Source organism: Pleurodeles waltl, chromosome 1_1, assembly GCF_031143425.1.
Source record: "Pleurodeles waltl isolate 20211129_DDA chromosome 1_1, aPleWal1.hap1.20221129, whole genome shotgun sequence".
Taxonomy (NCBI): Eukaryota; Metazoa; Chordata; class Amphibia; order Caudata; family Salamandridae; genus Pleurodeles; species Pleurodeles waltl.
In genome coordinates, this window is record NC_090436.1 from 931,484,987 (window position 1) to 931,510,178 (window position 25,192).

Below are 25,192 nucleotides of genomic sequence, written 5' to 3' on the forward strand. Positions count from 1 at the left end.
TTCATTAAGATACTAGGTGTTTTGACTGAACTATGAAAAAGGGATAAAAACCCATGTCACAGAAGAATCGAGAGAATTAGGTAGGGAATGCTATTGATTTTATCCAGAAACTCTGTCACTCTGTTCGGTGACTTGAGAATTATTAAAACCATCCTCATCCATAGACTGCCCATTTTTACCCTTCTCCACCTTATGAGGGAAGTGTCCCCTATGCCTTTAGTTGAGCCCTGTTTGATGGTGTTTGACTGATGTCCTGAAGACGAAGACTGATCCTGACCTAATCTTTGGAGGGTAATTATGACAATGCAAATTGTAATTTGTCTGTTTGCTTTTCCTTTCTAGGTACCAACTGCTCATTTTGTTAGAGACCATAGTTAGATGTTTTCCAAATTGGTGTTCTAAATTGTTTTGCATGAAGCCCAACATGCTGATGCTAATCTGTGGTTAGGACAGGAGTTCACTTAAACTGACGCAAATAGACCAATGACTGACATTATGCTATGCTGATTTGATACGTATATGACATTTTGCTGTATTCTGATATATGTTTACGCCGTGTTATGTTCTAATGTTTGTGATTCTCGTGCTAATGAAATCTTATCACAATTGCCATATCGTGACTTTGCTATTATGCTTCTTGGTATTGAGATTGACTTTTTTGCTCGTAGATTGTAATCAATAGGGAATAAAATACATAAAATTCTTATAAGGTGTGGTTATTCATGGCTGAAAGGTCATGGTTGCGTCGCTAAATTTTGATTAATGACTTTGACCAAAGTGAAATGTATTGTGGTGATAAATATTAATGACATCATTGACATATTGATTGACATATTGATCAGCTGTCTCGTCCTACGGTGTCTCTCAACTGGGTCAAAAGATTCATTGGCCTAAAACGAGTCCTAATGTGTAATAAATTAACATAAAAGGACGCGTTACCACCAGGATAAAACTTTGGACATTTTAGGTCCATTAGCTAGAATTTTTGGCATGGCAGAAGAGGTGCATATCAACGAAACTGAGGTAGATTTGGAACTATTACAAAGATGGTGCAATAGCAATAATCCTATTCGGCAATGCAAATGCCAGAATAATGACTCACAGAAGGAAGGCTGTTCTAATGAAAAAAAGTCCTAAGCTGAATGAAATGGCAGACAGAGAACCTAGTGAAGATACCAAAGATTTATTGTTCTGTGAAGGTTTAGTAAAAAGTTTTGGGAGATATGTGTCACCCTTCATGGCATTAGAAAAGGCTCAAGTAAATAAGAGGAAGGTCTACAGTAGAGTTGTTTTGGAAGGGCCAGTAGAGGGGGAATTTCACTAGCCAGGAAATGCAAAATTCCCAATATAACAGTCAGCACAGGATTCTATCCAAGTACAGGCATAGTTGGTTGCCATGGATGAGCAAGAGGTTTGAGACGAGGTCAGAATTACCAGTCAAACCGAGGTGAGTACGGGACATTAGTTGGTTCTTTGCAAGAAAGGGTTGGAGGACTCATTTTTGTGAATGAGTCGAAAATGATAACAAGAGGTTCTTGGGTCGTAAAAGCAGTTCAAGGTTTCAAAATAGAATTTGTGGATCAACCATGGCAGGAGAGAGGACAAAGATAGATAATTATGACATAAGAGCTAGTAGATGTAGAAATAGGGACTGTGTTGCAGAACAGTGCAATAAAACAAGTAAAAGATATGAAGGTTTCATAGGTACTCTATTTTTCGTATAAAAAATTAAAAAAAGGACAAAGGATAGTGACCAATTGTAAAGCTGAGGGAGTTGAACAAGTATTTGACATGCAAACATTTCAAAATAGAAGGAATTCATTATTTGAGAGATGTGTGATTGAAGGATGATTGACTAGTGTAGTTGGATTTGAAGGATGCTTACTTCACCATTACAATTGGGATGAATAGTCAGAGGCTTCTGCAGTTCTGGAAGAGGAAAAGGTTATATCAGCTCCTCTTTCTTCCTCTTGGATTGTCGTTGGCCCCATGGTGCTTCATGAAGGTAATGAGAATAGTGATGGCCTACTTGAGGGAAAGAGGAGTAAGGTTAATAGTATATGTAGACAAAAATGTTATTATGTCTCAAGACAAAAGAAAAGTTGAAAAAAGAGTTGAATATGGTGAAAGAGTTATTGGAAAGGCTGGGTTTCATTATAACTTCAGAGAAGTCAAATTTTGTTTGGGCTCAGAGTATGGTATTCTTAGGATTTGAAGCAGACACTGTGAACGTTATGCTTCAACCTCCAGAGAGGAAATAAAAATGATTCAGAAGGAAATATTGCATGAGTTGAAAATGGATGTGTTTTCTTTGAGACACTTAATATGGATGATAGGTTTGTTGTCTTCATCTCCTCAGGTGAGTTTTGCTAGAACCTTAACATTACTGTGCATTACAGAGAATAAAAAGAAAGGAATTCAGGAAAGGTTTTTGGTATGGAGACAGAGGGGGTTATTCTAACTTTGGAGGAGGTGTTAATCCGTCCCAAAAGTGACGGAAAAGTGACGGATTTACCACCAGCCGTATTACGAGTCCATTATATCCTATGGAACTCGTAATACGGCTGGTGGTATATCCGTCACTTTACCGTCACTTTTGGGACGGATTAACACTCCTCCAAAGTTAGAATAACCCCCAGAGTGTCTTTGAATCAAGAGGCATGAGAGGAGTTGAATTGGTGGTTGCAAAGCAAAGATGCATGGAATGGTGGGGTGATTTTTGGTTGTACACATGTCAGTTTGAAAAGCTGGGGAGCATGTTTAGGAGAGAGGCAGACAAGGGGACTGCGGTCAGGAGAGGAAAAGGAAACATATATAAACTATTTAGAACTGACAACAAGTTTGTATGCATTGAGGAGATTCAGAGAGATTCTGAAAGGGCAAACAGTGTTGATGAAAATGGACAATGTTTACACTTTATTGTACATCAGTCGTTTGGGGGGAGCAGGTCCTTATTATTTCTGCATGGGTCAAATTGTGGTAATTGCAGAGTATTTATCATGTCAAATGATACTGGATTGGAATTTGAGGAAATACAGGATCTCAGTGACTGGAGGCTGAATCCTTGGTATTTCAGAAAGATAACAATATTTGGGGTCAGCAGGCAGTGAATCTTTTTGAAAGCAGACTAACCTATTAATTAGGGAGCTACTTCCGTTGGATTCCAGGTCGAGGAGCTTTCCAAGTAGAGTAGATGCTTTTCAGCAGAAATGAAAGGGAGTGAGAGTTTATGTTATCCCGCCTTTTGCAATGATACAGAGAGTTCTGCTGAAAGTAAGGTTGTAGAGGTGTCAAATTGTATTGGCGATGCCATTTTGGGTGTCACAAGTGTGGTTTCTATCAGCAATGGAATTGGCATGTGAGATTTTTTTCTTGATTCCGGCAGAGGAAGGCTTACTAGAGAATTGCGTAGGAGAGGAACATCCATCAGTTCTTGACAGGGTATTGAACCTCCTTGTTTCGAAGGTATCAGGAGATCTGAGTGTTTCTATGGACTTTCAGACAGGGCTGTTGAATTACTTGAATAGTCTGGGGCACCTGGAACATGAAGAAGGTATGAGGGAGTTTTAAGAATATGTTTTAGTTGGTGCATGAAGTGGCCTATGGATCACGTGGAGGCACCTATAGTGGATGTGTTGAATTTCTTAGTTGAACAGTTTGAGAAAGGTCTGAGGTACAGGACTTTGAGCTGTTATATATCTGCTACTTAAGCAGATCATGTTCATGTCAATTGAAGAATAATGGGGAGAAATACTATAGTATGTAGAGTTTTGAAAAGCATGAAGTTGTGGAATGTGTAATCAATCTTAGCATTGTTTCAGCGCTGGCCCGGGAGTAGGTTTCTGAATTTTAAAAGACTTTAGGTTAAGATGGCTTCTTTACTTTGTTGGATATCCTGCAGAAGGGTTTCTGATGTGAAGGCTTTAGAGGTAAGTAATAAAAATAATGAGTCAGATGGAATATATTTTGAAATCTGGAAAAGAACAAACACTATGTCTGATTCTATTCTTTACCCACAACTTGAAGAATGTAAAGAATGTGTGTAATTGAATGCTTGAATGAATCCAAAAACAGAATGATGTGATATAGGAAAGATAGAGAGAATCAATTGATGATCTTTTATGCAAAACCATATGGAGCTGTGAGTAATGCTACTTTAATAAGATGGATTAAATGGGCTATAGAACAAGCAGGTGTTGATGTTCAACAATTTAAACCACACTCTGTAAGAGGTGAGATAGCTAGAAAAGCCTTTTTTTTGGTGGTACATTGGAGGAAGTTCTGAAAGCTGCTGCCTAGTCAAACACAAGTACATTTGCAAAACATTACTTTAGACCAGTAAGGCACATGGCAAATGCGCTGTTGAAGTGCTTTCAACATGCATAATGGTAGCCTCCGTCTTGTAATAAAATTGTGATTCTCCAAGTGTAATGAACAGGGAATCTAGATTTCATTAAAGTTAATATTATCCCAACCTCAGCTTCCTTTGTTTAAAAAAAATAATATATATATATATATAAATATATATTCAAATATATAACTAGAGATGTTAGTCTAGACAATTATTTACTGCACGTAACTTTTGTAGGATGTAAATGAATATTTTTGGTAGTATTCATGTTTCACATTTAACAAGGCATTGCATTTACATTGTTGTTTATTATTTTTAGAGGCCAAATGAAAAAAGGATGGAGAGAAATATTGTTCATTGAGGAATACTGGAAGAAGGATCTGAAGATTCAAAGTTTTGTGAAGTTCGCTGTTTTAAAGTGGAGGAGAGTTCTGTGAAGGGACTATTTATGTACTACAGTGTTCTGATTCTAATTTTCAATTGTTTTGTTTGAAGATTTTTTAAAGGTGCTGCAGGGTTTCCAATTAAAAGATAATGCATAATGTTAGTCTCTGTCTCTTTTACAAATCTAAATTCTCTGTTCCTTACGCTATTCTTAGGCTTATAGGCACACCCATGCCAGAATACAGTCCCTGACATACTAGAAGTAATTGCTACCAGGACAGGCATCAGTGATGGTAAGATATGTGTACTTTCATTCTAGAGGCAGTTATTGGCATATGGAACACTCTGTGAAAGATGCTGGCATTGACACACTTAAGGACATTTTTATCATGGGAGCATCCATGGCAAAATGCTGAAATTAACAATTTGAAGGTATTTCTTGGAATAAGTGGAGACAACTGTGATATATGAGATGCAGCATACAAGGCAAAATATTTGCCCCTAAATTGTAGAAGTATTTTTTTTCACATAACAGTCACTTTTGGTATATGGACAGCATAATGGAAAAATAATCTGATGCTGTGAAATTGTATGTCAATTTTGGTTTAAATGGGGCACCCATAATAAACAGGTAGCCCATGAACAATGGTCATTTTGACACGTGTGCACCCATTGCACATCTTAAAAAATTGGGTTAACTACTGGGGAGCGTCAAGTTTGATTGGTTTGGTGCACCATAAAAGGCCTTGGATATTTATTGACTGCATTTTAAAGTCTTTGGATGTTTAACAAATTGATGTAAAATTGTGCTTTAACATACACTATTGACCCTGTTTTTTCAACGTGATCTTGGAAAGACAACCCTCTAACCCCCAGAGGAGGGCTGGCTCACTCAGTTATCTGGCTTGTTACAATTCAGGGCAAGTATTGTGCCCCACATATTTCAAAGATGATGTTAGTACTCTAATATAGATGTTATGTAAAGTAAACATTTGTTTGTGTTGTGTTGTTACATTAATCATCCAGTTGTTATAGAAGTTAAGTGATGTCCATTATTTTAATGTCATCAGAGTGAGGTTATGTGACCATGTCATGGGAACATCTAGGGCCAAAGTTCATTTGATGTCCTTTCCAGTGATGACATTATGATCAAAGGATGTGTAATGTCACTTGCGCTATCCCTGGAATATTTATGAATTGACTGGGTCAGCTTGCATTGAAAGATATAGGGGCTGATTTAGAGTTTATATATAGGACTCAATATTTAAGGGAGAGATTTCATTAGATGCATCTTTGCGCCTTTGGTGCTTACTATAATCTAGCCCTGAGGAAGGTGGCTGTGTGATTATATATATCGAGAATTGAGAATCCACTGAAACGCGAGTTGGCGACGGAGAACCAAAGCTGGATATATGGGCGATAGAATACCTAAGTTGGATGCATTGATCTGAGAAGGACGATTTTGTGACCCTGTGCTGGTCCAAAAGATTAAGGAACAGTTTGTTTGGGGAAAAAATTGAAAATACTCAGAAGGACTATCTCATGACCCTGTGCTGGTCCAAAAATTAAGGAACATTTTGTTTGGGGAAAAAAAATTGAAAAAACTTGTTGGAGGATACGTTAAACATAAGAGTGTTGGACACATACTGTGTTGGACACACACTGTGAAGACAGATGCGAGATTGATGGTGTTGATAACATATGGGTTTGGTGGTTAATTACATATAATCCCTATACATACAAAAGAAATTATACATTTCCTTATATCTGATTATTATATTTGAATTTTATATATAGATGTGTTATGTTTTCAGACCTTGTTATATGTTTTTTGGATTGGTTTTCTTTGATGTGTGTGTGCCTGTTTTAGATGTAGTTGGATTTATGTTTTCTTTATTGGTATGTCTTTGTTTATGGTGTGTTGTTATCTATTATTGGATGTTGAAGTGAAGTTAGCTCTGTTTTTTCGTGTAGGTTTGTTGAATTTATAATAAAGGTATGTTTTTTATGTTATCTAGATATTATTTTTATATGTTTTTCCTTTATTTATGTGATAGGAGAGTTCCCTTTGCTGTTTTCTGGAGCTGAATTAGAGTTTGACAGAGAGTACATTGTCACAACAGTGACAAATTACAGTCCCTGACAAACTCTCAGTCCACCAGCCCATTTCAGAGATGGGTTGACTGCCAGGATTATGCTAAAATTTAATCTATCAGTGTTATCCTTCCACAAATGGCCCCCAATACCTTGAGCGATCGGGGGTAAGTTATCCGACCATCCGCCGTATCTAGAGTAAGCCATGTATGGCTTTTTTTATTGTGCATCAACACCAGGTATTGTAAAAATGAAGAAATACCGACGCACCATGGTAGAAAACTTCCATTGTGTGGGGATCATTACTTTTTTTCATTTTTTCAGAAACAAACATGCACTTGAGCAGCTTGTTTTGGGAAAAAATGTTATGTCTGGCTGTCATATTTGAAGAAACAGCCCATTAAACATTTCCTTTATTGACAATAACCACCATGGTGGTGGCTCCTGTCAATATATAGAGATGCATGTCTGTACTTTAAAAGGACATCTCTAAAATTGACATTCAAAGCAAAGCAGGCTGGTGGCCAAAAGTTCCTCATCACCCTATGAGCTTTTGCTCCATTTGTCAATCCCTAAATTAAGGCCAAAGTCAATTAAAAAACTACATACATTGGAAGCCTGTATCCCTTTAGATTTGCCATTTTAATGGTGACTCTAAAGATGGTGAGCCCTGATCCCCTCCATACAGTTGACGAGCGGTGGTTTGGATTCCATTTCTGACTGCAATTTATTTCTTTATAATGCCTCCTGTGAAACACAACAAATAATCATTATGAGCATTACAACACCCCAGGTTCAGTTAATCTGACATTAAGATGATATTTGGCAACCAATGCTCGAGAGTAGATATGTTTTCTTTATTTATCTGTCACTCTGTCGGAAGAGGGGCTTACAGCTTCAAATGTTGCTCTTTCTTGAGGCCCGATCACAAGTTGTGTAGATTGGATTTCCTGTGTGGAATTCTGCTCTGCACAATTACAAGTGGGCCAGAGTTCTCATAACTGTGTTATGAGACCCAATCTTACCAGCTAGAAACTCCATCTTCTAAAAGTGCTCAGGGAAAGTGTTGTATTATTCACAGGTCCATTTCCAGTGCCCCTGTCTGACACACTAGCAAGGAATGTAATACTACCCTCCCAGGCATTATGTTATTTTATTTTATAAAGAACATAATAGTGCACATTAACACCACAAAACATTGTGGTTTATGCTAATCACTGTGGGAAAAGCCAGGTTTTATGCACTGAAGATGATTGTGGACCAGTTTTATACTAGTATGCATTGTGGATCACAATGTAGGGATCGTCACAGAGAACGAGGTGCTAGCTGAGCAAAAACTGCAAATTATTGGACCAGTCAAGACTCTGGTTGAACAAATGGATCTGGCATGATAGCTATAGGTAAGGTGTTTTGACAGAGGCTGAGGAACACAGCTGTCAACAAATCAGTGGAAAAGATATATAGGATATATGTTCTTGGACAGGAATCCAGTGAAGTAATTTACGAATGGAGTTCAAAGAGCAGGATCCGGGTGCATTGGTTTCCATGTGGGCCGCCTTGTTTTGAATTGACAGCAAATGGCTAAGAGAGAAGTTTTATGATCAGATACAAGCTAATGCAGTTATGCTTTTTTTAACTGACTATAGCAGCCATTGCAAGTTATCTACTTGCCATACTGAGGAACAGATCTAATGGGTGGAGTTTCCTCGTATGTAAGATGCAAGAAGAAGCACCTCAATTCACCATGGAGTCCTTTGAAGCATATCAACTATTTTTATTCTGAAGCTCTTAAATGACTTTATCAGAGTAGGACAATAGCCCATACTGTCTGGTGGTAAACTGGATTTCCAAGAGAGTGATGATGACCAGTAATCAAGACTTCTGTCTTGTTCATATTGCTTAAGGCTATATGTATCCCTCCATGACCTACAGCTAACAACTGTTGATCTGTGGCAGATATTTCTCAAATGCTCAGTCAATCTGAAGATACATTAGTGTTGTTATTGAGGTATATAGACTCAGACTGAAAAGTGTATGATTTCAGTCAATTTCTCCCATAATGATTGATGAATGGCATCTTATACATTGGAATTAGAAGATCCTTATGTAATGTGAAGAGTTTTCTCAGTAATAACATATGTCAGCCACTGGTACACTTTGTCCCCAATCCTAGTCTGCCTAAACTGATCACATCCTCTAATTCCCCCTACCTGGACCTGCTGCACAAAGAAAAGACCCTGCCCACTGCACAAAGGACCCAACAATTGCCGCTATGGAGCTGCTGGACAACTGGATTGACCTCAAGAAATGCAAAGGACCTCCAGGCTTTGCCAATCGCCCAAGAACTCCAGATTTCAAAGAAGAAACCAGCAACACCTGCTAACTCCTGAACCATCAGTTGCAGCCAGACCAACACACCCACAACCACAAGGACAAGTCTTGCAAGTGTGACAAGTTTGGTAACACTGCACCCTCCAGTGGTCAACCCATAACAATACCCTGGGTACTGGTCAGCTGACACAGACACCAAGAAAAACCAGCCTGCCCGGGGCTGAAAAAGTACCAGGAGGCATCCCTAGTCAAGGGACTTCAGGAACACCATAGACCTCCCACCAGAGTGCTCCAGTTGTCCTGCAAGCAACCATTAAAGCGACTTATCTTCAGATCCCAAGGGCATATTTGAGCACAGCTCCTGGCTCTCCAATTTGCTCTGCAACAAAGAACCTGGGGCCTTATTTATACTTTTTGGTGCAAAACTGCACTAAGGCAGTTTTGCCCCAAAAAGTTTTGCACCGGCTTGCACCATTTTTTAGCACCAGCTGGGCACCATATTTATGGAATGGTGCAAGCCGGTGCAAAGGGTAGGCAAGATTAACAAAAAATGACGTTAGGCAGTTTTGAGTCAAAATAAATTATTCTGACCAGATTAGCATCATTTTTTTACGCTAAAGGGCATATTTATACTCTGTTTGCACTGAATTAGCGTCAAGGTTTTTTTACTCTAATTCAGTGCAAAACTAACTCCATATTTATACTTTGGTGCTAGACCCGTCTAGCACCAAATTTATGGAGTTAAAGTCATTTTTTGGAAGTGGAAACCTACCTTGCCTTAATGAGATGCAAGGTAGGCGTTCCCGTGCAAAAAAATGACTCTATGGCCTTAACACCATATTTATACTCCCATGTAAAAATGGTGCAAGGGAGGGAGGAGGGGTCAAAAAATGGGGCAAAGCTTGCTTTGCCCCATTTTTTAAGACCTGGGTCAGGGCAGGCGTTAGAGGACCAGTGGCCCTATTTCCATGATGGAACACCATGGAATAAGCCCAGAGGTGCCCTCCCTAGGCCCCAGGGGCACCCCCACCCACACTAGAGGGACTGCGAGGATGGGGGACCCCATCCCAGGTAAGTACAGGTAAGTGCATTTTATTTTTGAAAGTGCCATAGGGGGCCCTGAAATGGGCCCCCATACATGGCACAGGGTGCAATGGCCATGCCCAGGGGACCCCTGTCCTCTGTGCTCACCACTGGGGTGGTGGGCATGACTCCTGCCTTTTCTAAGGCAGGAGTCATGTGGCATGGTAGGTTTAGCACCATAAAATGACGCTAATCTGGTTAGAGTCATTTTTTTTTACTCTAACCTGCCTAAAGCCATTTTTTGGTGCTAAACCCTTTTCTTCTATACTGCCAGCCCCACCCGACTAAAGTCATTTTTTTAAACTCTAGCCTACCCTTTGCACCGGCTTGCACCATTCCATAAATATGGTGCCCGGCTGGTGCACAGAAATGGTGCAAGCCGGTGCTAAACTTTTTGGTGCAAAACTGAGTTAGTGCAGTTTTGCAGCAAAAAGTAGAAATAAGGGCCAATATTTTGTACGTTTGCGCCACTTTTGTGTCATAAAATGACGTTAATGCGGTGCAAAAAAAGTTTAAATTAGGGCCTTGGTGCTAGATGGGTCTAGCACCAAAGTATAAATATGGAGTTAGTTTTGCACCGAATTAGAGTAAAAAAAAAATGACACTAATTCGGTGCAAACAGAGTATAAATATGCCGCAGAGTATAAATATGCCCCTAAGTATGGCGTTAAGGCCATAGAGTCATTTTTTGCATGGGAACGCCTACCTTGCATCTCATTAAGGCAAAGTAGGTCTCCACTTTCAAAAAATGACTTTAACTCCATAAATCTGGTGCTAGAGGGGTCTAGCACCAAAGTATAAATATGGAGTTAGTTTTGCACCGAATTAGAGTTAAAAAAAATGACACTAATTCGGTGCAAACAGAGTATAAATATGCCCCCTGATGCGCCCTAAGGATCCCTCACCCCTTGAAACTTCGAACAATCCAGGGGACCCCAAGGAACCACCTCTAAGCTTGTTGTAATTTGGACTCTTGCTCTGAGCAAGACTGCTGGTTTTGGGATGACAGTACTTTTGTTTGTAGGCGACTACGTCTTTCCTACAACAAGTCGCAACTGTTGTCCCAACCTTACCGGCTCACTAGCAGCACCTCACCAGAAACACAATAGTAAAAGGTGATTTTGTGGCAGCCGTTTATGCATGGACTCGAAAATAAGATATCTCAGGGAGTGTCGTGGTTAAACAGAGATTACCCTTTTCTCACAGATATATTATGTCTCAAACAAACACAGTCAATGACACAGATGCAGTAAAGTTTAACATAACTGCAATTTGCGATATGTTGCATGGTCTACAATGATTAGGATAATGAATAAAGCAAGAAATAGTATTGTGAAGACGAGAGTCATTATTTCAAAGACCCCCACCATCTTGCAATATATAAAAAATATATATGAGATGTATTATGCCCTAATACCCTAATGTGAAAAGGCCTAACCTCCTACCTAAAGGAGAGCTGGGTTTGTTAAACCTAATCTGCCAATGCCATGTCCATCAGAGGAGCACCCAACCCTCGTTACCTTGGAATGAGGTCTCTATCTCAGACTCCGCAGGGACACGAAGACTGGGTCAGCGTCAAGACGACTGCAGCATCGGTGTCAGCGATGGTGGCGATGCCCTCTGGTCGAAATCCCTCTGATTATCTGTCTAAAGTGTGATGTATTTATACAGATCTACAAGATCCCCTGACGTAGGTGTGTTTCTAAACAATAGATAACAAACATGCTTGGGACGGCAATTAATATCAACAATCCCTCGAAATTATAGAGAGGGAAAATCCCTAAGTGTGAACACCTACTGTTTGTTTGTCTTTGGTGCTTAATCTTGACGGCTTGGCGCGGTGACACTGATAATGTTACCCATAACAAGTGGCCTAACTATAAACAAGGCAGCCATATTAGAAGAAATAAATAATTAAATGGGCTAAGACAGAGCAAGCTAAGTAGGTTAAAAGTCACTAGGTGACGAGGGCACGAGTCTACAAGCCAGAGGCTAAGCTAACTCCTGTTATCCCATTAAAACAAACTAGGATTCACTACAACCTCCCCTTTGCCGTAACAGGTATGACGAAGGAACACAAACCCAAATGCTAAAACTTACTTCTGAACTAAAAGCTAAAAGCAAAAAACAAGCTAAAAAAGCTGTAGCATGTGTTTAAAAAAAAATCTTCTAAAATACATACAGAGATTTTAATGTAAACTATGACAAGCACAGCGTGCAACAATTTCAATTTAATTGCATAATTTGGAATCGGGAATGGCAATTCAATTCATCAAATTATTTGTTATATGCATGATCTTGAAGAATGTAATCGAAGTCACCAAGCAAGGATGAGTCAACATCGTCCGATGTTAAGTCTAGTACTGGGCGGAAAAACGGATCCACAGAGCAGAAGTGAGCCGTATTTCCTGGTGTATTGTTATCCATTGCAGTGTCCTCATCCATGGTAGATCTCAAAACGGAAGGCTTATAGGTGGCCTCGCGTAGCAACCTCAGTCTCAAGGGGCATGACCATGTATGAACCCTCATCGGGGACATCAGCAGTTCGTGGTCCACAGGAGGTGTCGGTGCAACAGCAAAACAGACCATAGGCAGATGTTCAAAGAGACACCATATGCAGCGGAAGACTGGTTGTGCGCACCAGAGAATGGGCCGGAATGACAATGACCAGCTATGCTCCAGTTCCACCAGCAAAGGTGCACCGAAGATCCGAACCATGCTCTAACAGCACAGTGGAGTTGGTGGGAGCGGCTCCATTGCTCTGCGTTGCTGGAAAGAAACAACCACTGCGAATCAGAAGAAATAGCAGTAGTAGTCCGCCAATCAAAGCCAAAATAATTGGAAAGCCACCAAACACACTTGAAAAGAGAGAATGGATGGCTGATGGGATGACTCCGAAGACAGTCTGGAAGATGGACACGAAACCAGACCCGACAGCCTTAAAGAAATGAACAATCCCAGTGGTGCTCGAAGCATTGAATATTCTGGATACCAGTTCTCCAAAGTGTTTGGGGAAATTGGTATTTCAAAGGGATTGTATCTCGGCTGATGATCTAGCAATCTGGAGAGCATACGTCTCCTTGGCAGATGTCAAGGCAACCTGTTTTTGAAACAATAGCGCCTTTAGCCTACTCAGCTTGTCGTAATTCACAATAGTATCTATGTGGGGCCACATGTCAGATACTTTAATCTCTCGTGTGGGGGGAAACAAAACATGTCCACAACACGTAACGACCGTCGAGACCGAGATTGCGTAGGCAATACCGGGTCGCATGCCGCAACAACTTTGATCGTTCAGTACAACATAACTTCCATTGGAAAGTACATGAAACACTGGACGAATCAAGGGGACGGGAGTACCCTTCAGAAAACATGCCAAATTCGAGACCCCCGCATTGCAAAGACCGTGAAGAGAAACCTGTTTGCATATCGTAGAATGACGAACAGCAGTCTCACATTCGCTTCCGCTAAGAAAGACCTCCCTTTCGCCGTTCAGACATCTATAGTCAAAGGGTAACTCCCACTCTTGCTTAATAAAGCTATTGCCTAGTTGCTCATATCGTCCCACTGCAAGATGTTTCAGGCAGCTCGAGAAACGAAAGGTCGAAATCAGTAAATTAATAATGCCGTGTAAGAGCCAGATAGTTGAAGGACTCTCTGCTACCGTGAAGGGCAACTTATCTAATTTCTCAACTTGAAGCAGGGTGAAACTCGCCTCCCTCTTACCATTGTCGCTTGTTCCTTGGAAGAATTCACTCCCATTAATATACTTCCATGGAATGTGGCCACTTTTCAGTGTCTGTAACGTCCAACCTAGCTGCATGATGGAACGTAGCTGTGTTTGCCCATGATATAACCGGGACAAGTCTGTCTGAGTGATAACAATAGCAGACGACACTATATTTGATAGTGAATAAATCCTGTTGGGCAGTGTATTCATGCCATTGTCGACAACAGCTAATGTTTTTTCCAAATTTTCCTTATCTAGTTGCCTTAAACGCGCAGCAGCCTCAATTTGGGAAAGTTTCCAAATTTCATTCTACATAGCATATAAAAACCTTTTTGAGCGCTGTTTTCTAGGACCCAGCAGAAAATCCTGCAAGTCTATATTTTCAGAAAGAGTGTTCAGGTGTTTCTTAACTGCGGCTAACGTGTTTGTTTGCACCCATTGCTGGCACAGCTTACCCACACTGTATGTTGTAACTATACCTGTATGTTGACCTGATATAAAGCGAGGGTGTGGCCTGTTAATTGAAAAAAACCCTGAAGAGTTCAAAAAACACCTTTGACACTCATTACTGTCTGTGGGCCATACCAACCACCCACCGGGACTGGAAAGTGAAGAATTATAGGTACCAGACTTAACCATTGCATCTAGCCTTTCCTATGTGACATTAAGGAAGTGTTGCCAATCTTTAAACCTTGCCGGAGTAGGGATACTGGGCGTGTTCAGATCTTTAATTTTTGCTAACCCCAGACAGGATGTCTGCTCAATAGTGTCATTTAAGAAAATCATTTTCAGGGAGGAATCAGGCATGCTCGAAACAAAGCCTCCCTACCCTGTATTTGCCAATCTTGTGTTCCCCATACACTTTTCAAGTCAATAGTGCTCTTCCAGTATTCGTAACCCTCAATCGAGAGCCGGGAAAAAAAGGGATCTGAATAAATCAGTTTTGTATCTGTTAGCAAAATTTTCCTAATTTGTGCCGGAGGTATTTTAAAATAATACGACTCTGCTTTTCTTGTATCATGCTCAGAAAAGTGTGTAAATTTATCGCTATAATACTTTGGACTCCCCACCAGTGGTGTAGAACAGTGTTCCCACTGTGTGTAGTTCAAGAAAGGCCTGTATCTAGTGGCACAGTGTAGGTAGTGATGTCCCCAATTGTTATAGTAGAACATTTCCCTATAATTCATTGTATAATCATATACATCATCACTTTCAAAAGCTGAATAGTCCTTCATTTCAGTTAGCATGGAATCAACTGTTTGGACATCCCAATCATCAGAGACAACATCAGGTGTAATTACATCAGTCATTGAAATTTTGAACATGTATGGTATTTAAATAATTTCTGTAGGCCCGTATATATCGAATGGAACTTTGTCCCACACAATCCCATCAGTAATCGGTATTGCCGTAATATTTACAGGGGACAAATCCCTTCGGACCTTATGTGAAGAATGATGTGGTGTTAAAACTTCATCAACAGGCTCCACTGAGGAGCGATCAGGAATATAGTGACCATTTATGAGCAAAAAGAAAACAGTCACAAAACCAATCCATAAAAATAATGCAATAAATTTCAAACAGAACCACAAGTAGATCCATGGGTATATCAAATAGTTCTTTTTAAGCCATAGATACAGCTTACTACTTTTTTTAATATCGTCAATCACTGTAGAGGATGAATCCGAAAAAAAATCATCAATGTCAATGAAATAGCCAGAGGTAGTCCCTGCAAACACAGGAGCCGCTGTATTCTGATCCAACGCATGTGGAGGCTCTTGGTAGACAAGGTCATCAGTCGTTGAAGTGTTTGTGTAAAATACAGCTAAATCTTGAACCGGGGTGGTCACTGAAGATGTGACTGGAACCAACAAGAGTTCATTTTCTGCCCTCCCCATGGCCGAGGAAGTGTCCGGAACAGCAGTTGACATTGTTGCATAGTCTGTAGTAGTGATGTTCATCCTACTATGTAGATGGATGTCCTGTTGAGTAGTGAGAGGGGATTGGGAACCACCCAAGGGACCTCCTGGTCTACTGTGAAGGATCGGCCACATGGTGTAATTTGATGTCATCAATGGAGATGAATCTGTTTGTCTTAGAACCAGACAGTGGTGGTAAGATGACAGTCCTGGTGCCTTGTATTACCAAGACTGGTACAGGTGTTCTGTATGATGGACCGAACTCCTTCTTCACAGCGATCTTCTCACGAACCAGATCCCCAACTTTAGGAATCCAGCCAGTTGAAGTTTTCGCCAATTCCCTTATTCCTAAGGTGGCAGCACTTGCAGATGATTTATCATCACAAAATTGTTGAAGCTCCTTCAAAACAGTGAGACGGTCTTTTATGTCAAATGGTGTTTCTGCTGCCACCATACCAGGGGCATCAAGATCTGGGACATACATAGGTATCCCAAAGAGAACCTCATATGGAGAACTTCCCCCCAAGGACCGTCTTGGCAGATTATTCAGTGCTCTCTGGACCCCATATAGGTGGTGTAACCAACTGCGGTCTGAACCTAATGCTCGAGCTGTCAACGACTGCTTTAGATCACAATTCCGCCTCTCCACAACCAAATTTCCCTCGGGATGGTAGGGTGAGGAGTAATGGAGTTCAACACCCATCGTCCCCATGGTGTCCCTGAATGCCTTAGAGGCAAATGCAGGGCCCTGGTCCAAATGGAATGCTGCCACCGCATATGTACCGATAAAGATCAGCAAATCTTTTATAACAGTCTGGGTGTCAGCAGACCGCTGTGGCCATACCCACAGGAATCCAGAACAGGAATCCACAGCCACTAAAATGTATTTGTGTGCACCATCAGGCTGTAAGGGACCACAATGGTCTAGGCACACACACTGAAGTGGCTTGTCGGACACTAAGAGGGATGTCTGCGGTGGGCGTTTGATATTAGAGCCCTTGACCTGCTGGCAAATATCACAGCAAAGGACATACTGCTTTGTTTGTCTGCATAGACCAGGCCACCAGTAGCGTTGCTGTAGAATTGTTATCGTGGCCTGTATACCAGCATGTGCAGAAGCGACACCCTCCTGCGCTGCTGTAATCAGATCTAATCTCTGGTCTTCATTGGGGATCACTCAATCTCCAACCCCAGGAATCATTGTATAAGCAACATTCTGTGCATTGATATGGTAAGTATAGTTTGTAGGGTATCCTTTCGGAAGGGGCTTGCCTGCAGCCGAAGCTTTAACGGCAATCAGTATTTCATTATCCAATCTCGTCCGAGAACGAGGCACTGCAGCCACAGAAGCCGTAGCTACTGATGCTTTGGCCGCTTCATCAGCCAATGTATTTCCGACAACGTGTACTCCTACACGTTGGTGTCCTAATGTATGGACTACATGGACACACGGTAGCTTAACCTGAAGATCAGCCACCCTCCCCCACAATGTTTTGTGTTTAATGGTGTTCCCTTTTGAATCTCTAAACCCGTTCAGTTTCCAATGATTGAGATATTCATTGTATGACTGGATGCAGTAATATGAGTCACAGACTATCAAAATCTGGCTTCCTGTCTCAGTATGTTCGAGCGCTAGAATAAGAGCTTTAAGCTCAGCCAACTGTCCTGTGCAGTTCCCTAAGGTCAGCGTGCAGGTATTGTGAGGGTGGAAAACTCCATCTTCCATCACTCCGCTCACGGCTGCGCAAGCAGCTGAGTATTGATGTTTAGTACCTACAGCCGGTTGTGCTGAACCGTCAGTATATATGACAGTATGGTAGCTGTCTAGTGGCAAGATATTTAGAGGAGCGGGGTACTCTTGTTCATACTGGAGAAATTCTTGTGTTTGAAGTCTTGGATCAAATATATAATCGACATCAGTGGCGGTCAGAGACGTTGGCCATTGAAACCAACGTGGATGCAATGCCTTGGTGTTAGGAACACTCGCTTTAGTGACAGCCTCTAAGGCCGGCACCGGGGAGACAACAATAATACGTTTCCCCTGGGCAAGTGGCCTCTCTTTTATGACGGCCATCTGAACTGCCATCAGAATCTTTTCTGTAGGTGCAAACCGTTGTTCAGCATTAGAGTATAAATGTGATTTATATGCTATTGGTATCGTGTCATCCTCATTAAACGTGACATAAGTAAATCCTATGGCACCAGCAATTATTCTGATGACCAAATTCTTTTTATTGTCACGTGTGTAAGTGTTTAGCTTCTAGCATGTCCTGTTGCATGTCCCTAAGGATGTGCGTGTGTTCAATTGTCCAGTGACTGCTAGAAAATTTGGGCTGAACTAGGTCATACAGTGGCTTGATGCGTTCAGCATAATCTGGAATGTATGTTCTGCCAAAATTGAAGAAACCCAGTAATGACTGCAATTTCTTAAGTGTGTTCGGAGGCTGTAGTTGAGCACATTTCTCTAGAAAGTGTGGTGCCAGGCTCTTCCCTTCGCTTGATAGCTCATATCCCAGGAATGACACACTAAGAAAGGCTATCTTGCTTTTCTTAAAATTGAATTTGTAACCGAGGTCTGCAAATCCCAAAATGATCCGATCGACCCTCGCAAGATAAATGTCGAGGACGTCGTCTGTGAGATATATGTCATCCACATAGGACAATGCCTCGGAATCAATATCATGTAATATTGATTTTACACGGGCTGAAAACAGGCCTGGGCTATTTTTATAGCCTTGAGGTAAACGGCTAAAGCATTTCAAAGAGCCAAATGAAAATGTACTTAGGTCCCGACTTTCATGAGATAAATTCTGGCAGAAGAACCCATTAGATATGTCTAATGTTGTTTTATACTTTTTACACACTATGGCCCTCATTCTGACCTTGGCGGGCGGCGGAGGCCGCCCGCCAAAGTCCCGCCGTCAGGTTACCGTTCCGCGGTCGAAAGACCGCGGCGGTAATTCTGACTTTCCCGCTGGGCTGGCGGGCGGTCGCCTTCAGACCGCCAGCCAGCCCAGCGGGAAAGAGGCTTCCACGAGGAAGCCGGCTCGGAATCGAGCCGGCGGAGTGGAAGCTGTGCGACGGGTGCAGTTGCACCCGTCGCGTATTTCACTGTCTGCACAGCAGACAGTGAAATACTTGTAGGGGCCCTCTTACGGGGGCCCCTGCAATGCCCATGCCAGTGGCATGGGCACTGCAGGGGCCCCCAGGGGCCCCGCGACCCCCCCTACCGCCATCCGGATCTCGGCGGTCCGACCGCCGGGATCTGGATGGCGGTAGGGGGGGTCGGAATCCCCGCGGCGGTGCAGCAAGCTGCGCCGCCGCGGAGGATTCAATGGGGCCGCGGTACACTGGCGGGACCCCGCCAGTGGTGCCGGTCCGACCGCGGCTTTACCGCCGCGGTCGGAATCCCCATTGGAGCACCGCCGGCCTGTCGGCGGTGCTCCCGCGGTCCTCCGCCCTGGCGGTCAAAGACCGCCAGGGTCAGAATGACCCCCTATATTGTTTATCAGTGCCGTGCTGTGTGAATTTTGTATAGCATACGTGCGTGTATGACTATTTAAGTGTCTGTAATCAACTACTATTCTATATGAATGATCTGGCTTTGCAACGGGGAATAACGGATTATTCATTGCAGATATACAGGGCTCAATTACTCCCTGGTACTCAAGTTGTGATCGGATCTTCTTTACCGGAGCTTTCGCTTCATGTTTAACAGTGTATTGCGGCTGCGGTTGGGGTGTAGACCTAACAGGAATAATATGACAAGGAGACTCCTTGTCCCAACCTACATGATTGCGGTATAGTGCAGGTGCCTGCGCTAAAGCCCATTCAGCAGCATAGGCTCCTTTTGCTGCTTCCGGAACAAGATTGGAGAAAGAAGGCAAAATGACATCTTCCCCATGCGGGAGCTTGCGGACGTGTTCAGGTGGCCAGTCTCTTTCGGCCAATAGGATATCACTAGTAAGTTCATCCCAAAATATCACACTAATAGTGCGCTCCACGTCTCCCTCTATCTGAATTTTTAAGTCATAAACCCTATCGGGGGGAAGAACGCGGCCATCCGCTATTTCAACCGCGATGTAATCACTCGTTGCTGTCACATCCAGATGATCTTTCAGACTCTGGAGACATATCAAGACCTCTGCCGCGCTGTCTAAGAGTCACTGCCCACCTCTTGTTCCTCAACAGCGATCTCAATATTACTGCCATTTTTAACTGTCAGTTCTGCCACCTTCTTCTTTTTAAACTGTGGCTTTTGCTGAGGAGTCTTTTTTAATGGTAGACTGTTGTGAGTCTTTCTTTTCTTTCACGTATTCCGGACGTCGATCTTCACGGCCCCCTCTCTCACTACGTCTATCCGGTGCGTCCTGAAAGGAACGAGAGGGACATGAATCAGTATATCTGTCTGGAGTTTTATTGTTCTCCCTATTTCTGAGATTATGGTGGTCATTCCAACCTCGGCGGTAAAAGGCGCTTACCGCCAGACAGAAGACCGCCATAACACCGCCGCGGTCACGGTAAACCGCCACGGTCATTCTGACCCACACTAGGCAAACCGCCAAAATACCACCATCCACAAAAGTCCGCCACACCAAAGGTCAGCGATAAACTGGCGATGACCAAACCTCCACCGTCACACCAACAGAAATACGCCCATGCCATTACGACCCACGAATCCACGTGGCGGTCTTTCAACCGCGGTATTCTATTGGCGGTACACACCGCCGCGGTCGAAATACACATACACCTACAAAACACTACCACATTGGACAATTCGAAATACACACACCTGACACACATACACACACCACTCCCACACATCCAATACTATATAAAACACACACCCACATCACCCACAAACCCCTACGGCCAAAAATTTCGAACGAAGACCAGAGAGAGACACCACAGTCAACTACCAAGCATCCACAGGCACACAATACCAATACCCACAGAACTTCCACGCACCTCACACAACACACCACTAAATAGCACCCCACCTATCACTACACACTCCACCCCACACATCATCCACACCACCCCATGGCACCTCAAAGACACCCCAGGTTCTCAGATGCTGATCTCAGGGTCATGGTGGAGGAAATCCTACGAGTCGAGCCCCAGCTGTTCGGGACAGAGGTACAGCACACCACCATTGCCAGGAAGATGGAGCTATGGAGCAGAATAGTGGACAGGATCAACGCTGTGGGACAGCACCCAAGAAATCGGGATGACATCAGGAAGAGGTGGAACGACCTACGGGGGAAGGTGCGTTCCATGGTATCAAGGCACAACATCGCGGTACAGCGGACTGGCGGCGGACCCCCACCTCCTCCCCCAGAATTTACAACATGGGAGGAGCAAGTCTTTAACATCCTGCATCCTGAGGGCCTCGCTGGAGTATGTGGAGGAATGGACTCTGGTAAGTCTCATCTTCACTACTTCATCACCCCCACCCCACCTGCATGCCAACTCATACCCCCATCCCTCACCCCCTTCACAACTACCCCTTGCAAATGTCTCACCATCACAACCCACCCATCCCAAAACTTAGCCCTGCATGCGGCCCCAAAGCATGGACACCCATCACCAAAGCATGCCCAATGCACATACCCATCACTCCCCCTCCCAAAACACCGTCACAACAGCCCCCATAAAGGAATGCCAGCACTGGGGTACATGGGCACCCACCCATTGCACTCCATTGGCACACACAGAAGCAATAACCATACTTTTATACCCCTGCAGGGCCCGAACGCCAGGTCACCGCGCAGGAGGGTCCACAAATGTCCCCTCCACCCCCAGAAGAGGCCCACAGTGAGGACAGCAGCTCTGCCTCCCTGGATCTAGATGACCAGCCCGGTCTATCGGGGACCTCTGGACAGTCGGTTCCCCTCAGACAGGCACAGGCCACAGCAGACCTACCCCCCTCTGGGAACACCAGCACAGCACCCACCCAGCGGGCCCATACCTCTGTCCCCAGGACACGTCAATCAGCGGTGTGTCCACCACCACAGGGAACCCAGGCTAACCCACCACCCCAACAACAACAGGGACCTGGGGGCAGTGGTAGTGGGCAGACGGTCCAGGGGACGGAGGCCCAAGGAAACAGGGGAACTGGGAGGGCAGCTGTGCGACAGGGGGGGACAGGCCAAGGGAACCCATTCTCCATGAGGCCCTCTCCTCCATCATGGGAGCATACCACCAATCCCAGGAGACGATGGCGACGGTCCTGGCCAGGTTCCAGGAAATCCAGCTTCTGCAGGAACAACAGTATATGGGGTTCAGGGAGGAACTGAGAAACATCAGTACCGCTATGGGTACCATCGTAGTGGCCCTGAATGAGTTAATCTCCACATTGCGGACCACTCTGGCACCTCAAAGGGCCCCTGACACTAGCATGGACCAAGAACTGGCTACCACCTCCGCCGGCGCTAGTGGACAGGAGGCCCCGACAGAAGACCAACAGGCCACCAGAACCCCACCCCCTGCAGAAGGATAACCACCCCGCAAGCGGGCCCTGAGATCCAGGAAGAAGACAGAGTAACATGTCAAGACCCCCGCCAGCAAAGGATACCGCCCTGATTGTCATCCCACTGTCCCACATTGTCACCCTGTCCAACCTTAAACTGCCCTTGCTCCACTTCCCACAGGCATTTGGACAATGCACCTGTGAACCTGATAGTCTGGACTCTGCCATGGACAATCCTCCACCATCACCCCTCACCGATTTGCAACCACCCATCCAAATTAGAGCACTTGAATAAACACACTTATTGCACATAAACAATCTGGAGTCTGTCTGTGATTTTAACAAATGTATTAGACATGACAGTGCCAAAATTGTTATTCACATTGTTATGGCAACAAACTGCTGTCACACAGCTGTAGTCCATGGGGAAACTAAGCAGATGTCACGCAGTGGGGCCCACTGCTCTGAAAACGGAAGGGAAAGTCACAACACAGTTACCATACACTGGGGGAAAAAGTCAGACAGTAGAGAGGTAGGAGTCTTTAAGTAAATGTAATATGCCGGTGTCTACTCTTACCTGTGTGTCACTGAAAGTATTGCTATATTACTGTGTTCCTGTTGTCTATGTCGTCCTCTTCGGCTTCCTCTTCTTCACTCTTCACAGGCTCCACAGCTGCTACAACACCACCATCTGGACCATCCTCCTGCAGAAAAGGCACCTGGCGGCGCAAAGCCAGGTTGTGAAGCATACAGCAGGCCACGACGATCTGGCACACCTTCTTTGGTGAGTACATTAGGGATCCACCTGTCATATGGAGGCACCTGAACCTGGCCTTCAGGAGGCCAAAGGTGCGTTCGATCACCCTCCTAGTCCGCCCATGGGCCTCATTGTAGCGTTCCTCTGCTCTGGTCCTGGGATTCCACACTGGGGTCAATAGCCAGGAAAGGTTGGGGTAACCAGAGTCCCCTAATAGCCACACACGGTGCCTCTGGAGTTGACCCATCAAATACAGGATGCTGCTATTCCGCAGGATGTAGGCGCCATGCACAGAGCCAGGGAACTTGGCATTAACATGGGAGATGTACTGGTCTGCCAAACAGACCATCTGTACATTCATCGAATGATAACTTTTCCTGTTCCTGTACACCTGTTCACTTTCTCTGGGGGGTACCAAAGCCACATGGGTCCCATCAATGGCACCTATGATGTTGGGGATATATCCAAGGGCATAGAAGTCACCCTTCACTGTAGGCAAATCCCCCACCTCAGGGAAAACGATGTAGCTCTGCATGTGTTTGAGCAGGGCAGACAACACTCTGGACAACACCTTGGAAAACATAGGTTGAGACATCCCTGATGATATGGCCACTGTTGTTTGAAATGACCCACTTGCTAAGAAATGGAGTACTGACAGCACCTGCACAAGAGGGGGGATCCCTGTGGGTTGGCGGATGGGTGACATCAGGTCTGCCTCCAGCTGGGCACACAGTTCATGTATAGTGGCTCGGTCAAGCCTGTATGTCAGAATGACATGTCGTTCCTCCATTGTCGACAGGTCCACCAGCGGTCTGTACACGGGAAGATTCCTCCATCTCCTCGCATTGCCAAGCGGACGGTGCCTAGGAAGGACAACAGCGAGCATAGAGTCAATTAACCCACAGGTACGTTCCCACAGCTTGCACACAACACGATTCACTATGCATTGAATGGTGTGTATGAGTGTTGAGGAAAGGCCTAGGTATGTGTGACGCAGTAGAAATTAAGCCATGTGGGCCCTTGAAATGGCGGCTGCCTGACCTGTGAAGTGTGACAATGGGATGTGAGGTCAATGCGCTGGCGTGGCACACCGTGGTGGTAGGCGGTCGAAGACCGCGGCGCAAAGCCGCATTGGTTAACATTGAAACCTATGGGTTTCAGGAGCCAATGACGATGTGCGCCGGTGGTCGCGGTACGCACTGCCGCGGTACGCACCGCCGCGGGCGTGACCGCCATTTTCTATCAGCTTAATCACTCGATACCTGATCTTCGACAGGAGAGGACCTTCACTGCAAGTGCTGCTGTGACCTCGGTCTGGAAGATACAATGGCTGCTGCGACTGGGGAAAGGGCCCCTTCCTTCACTTTTGAAGAATTGGAGAAACTCGTGGATGGGGTCCTCCCCCAGTATGCGCTACTCTACGGTCCTCCAGACCAACAGGTAAGCACACTGGGAGCATGCTTTGTGGGCAATGCCTGGGTTGAGTCGGGTGGATGAAAGATGGTGGGGAGGGGAGCGATTGAGTCATGCATCAGACGACAGATAAGAGCATGTGCCACATGGCAAGGGTGGGGATGGGGGGCCACTCACATCGAGCATGCAGAAGGTGATGACAATTTTTCTCTCCCTGTACATGTCACATAGGTCAGCGCCCACCAGAAAATCGCGATTTGGCATGCCATCGCCAAGGACGTCTGGACCCTGGGGGTCCACAACAGACGGGGCACCCACTGTCGGAAGAGGTGGGAGGACATCCGCCGCGGGAAGACGGCGGAGCCTCTGCTGGGGATGGCCTCCCAATGTAGGAGGGGTGCCAGTCGTCAATTGACCCCCCTGATGTCCTAGGATCCTGGCGGTGGCCTACCCCGATTTGGATGGGCGCGTGAGGACATCACAGCAGACACAAGGGGGTGTGTACACTCTCATTCTGGTGACTTTGCGCGCAGTGGAGGTGTCTGGGTGGGGGAGGAGGGCTGTGGGTCTCCCTAGGCCAGGGCGAATTCTGTAGGCTAGGCCCCTCCGTAAGGCATGGCCCTGTGCCCCCGCCCCCCACCTCTGTAGGGTGCCAAGT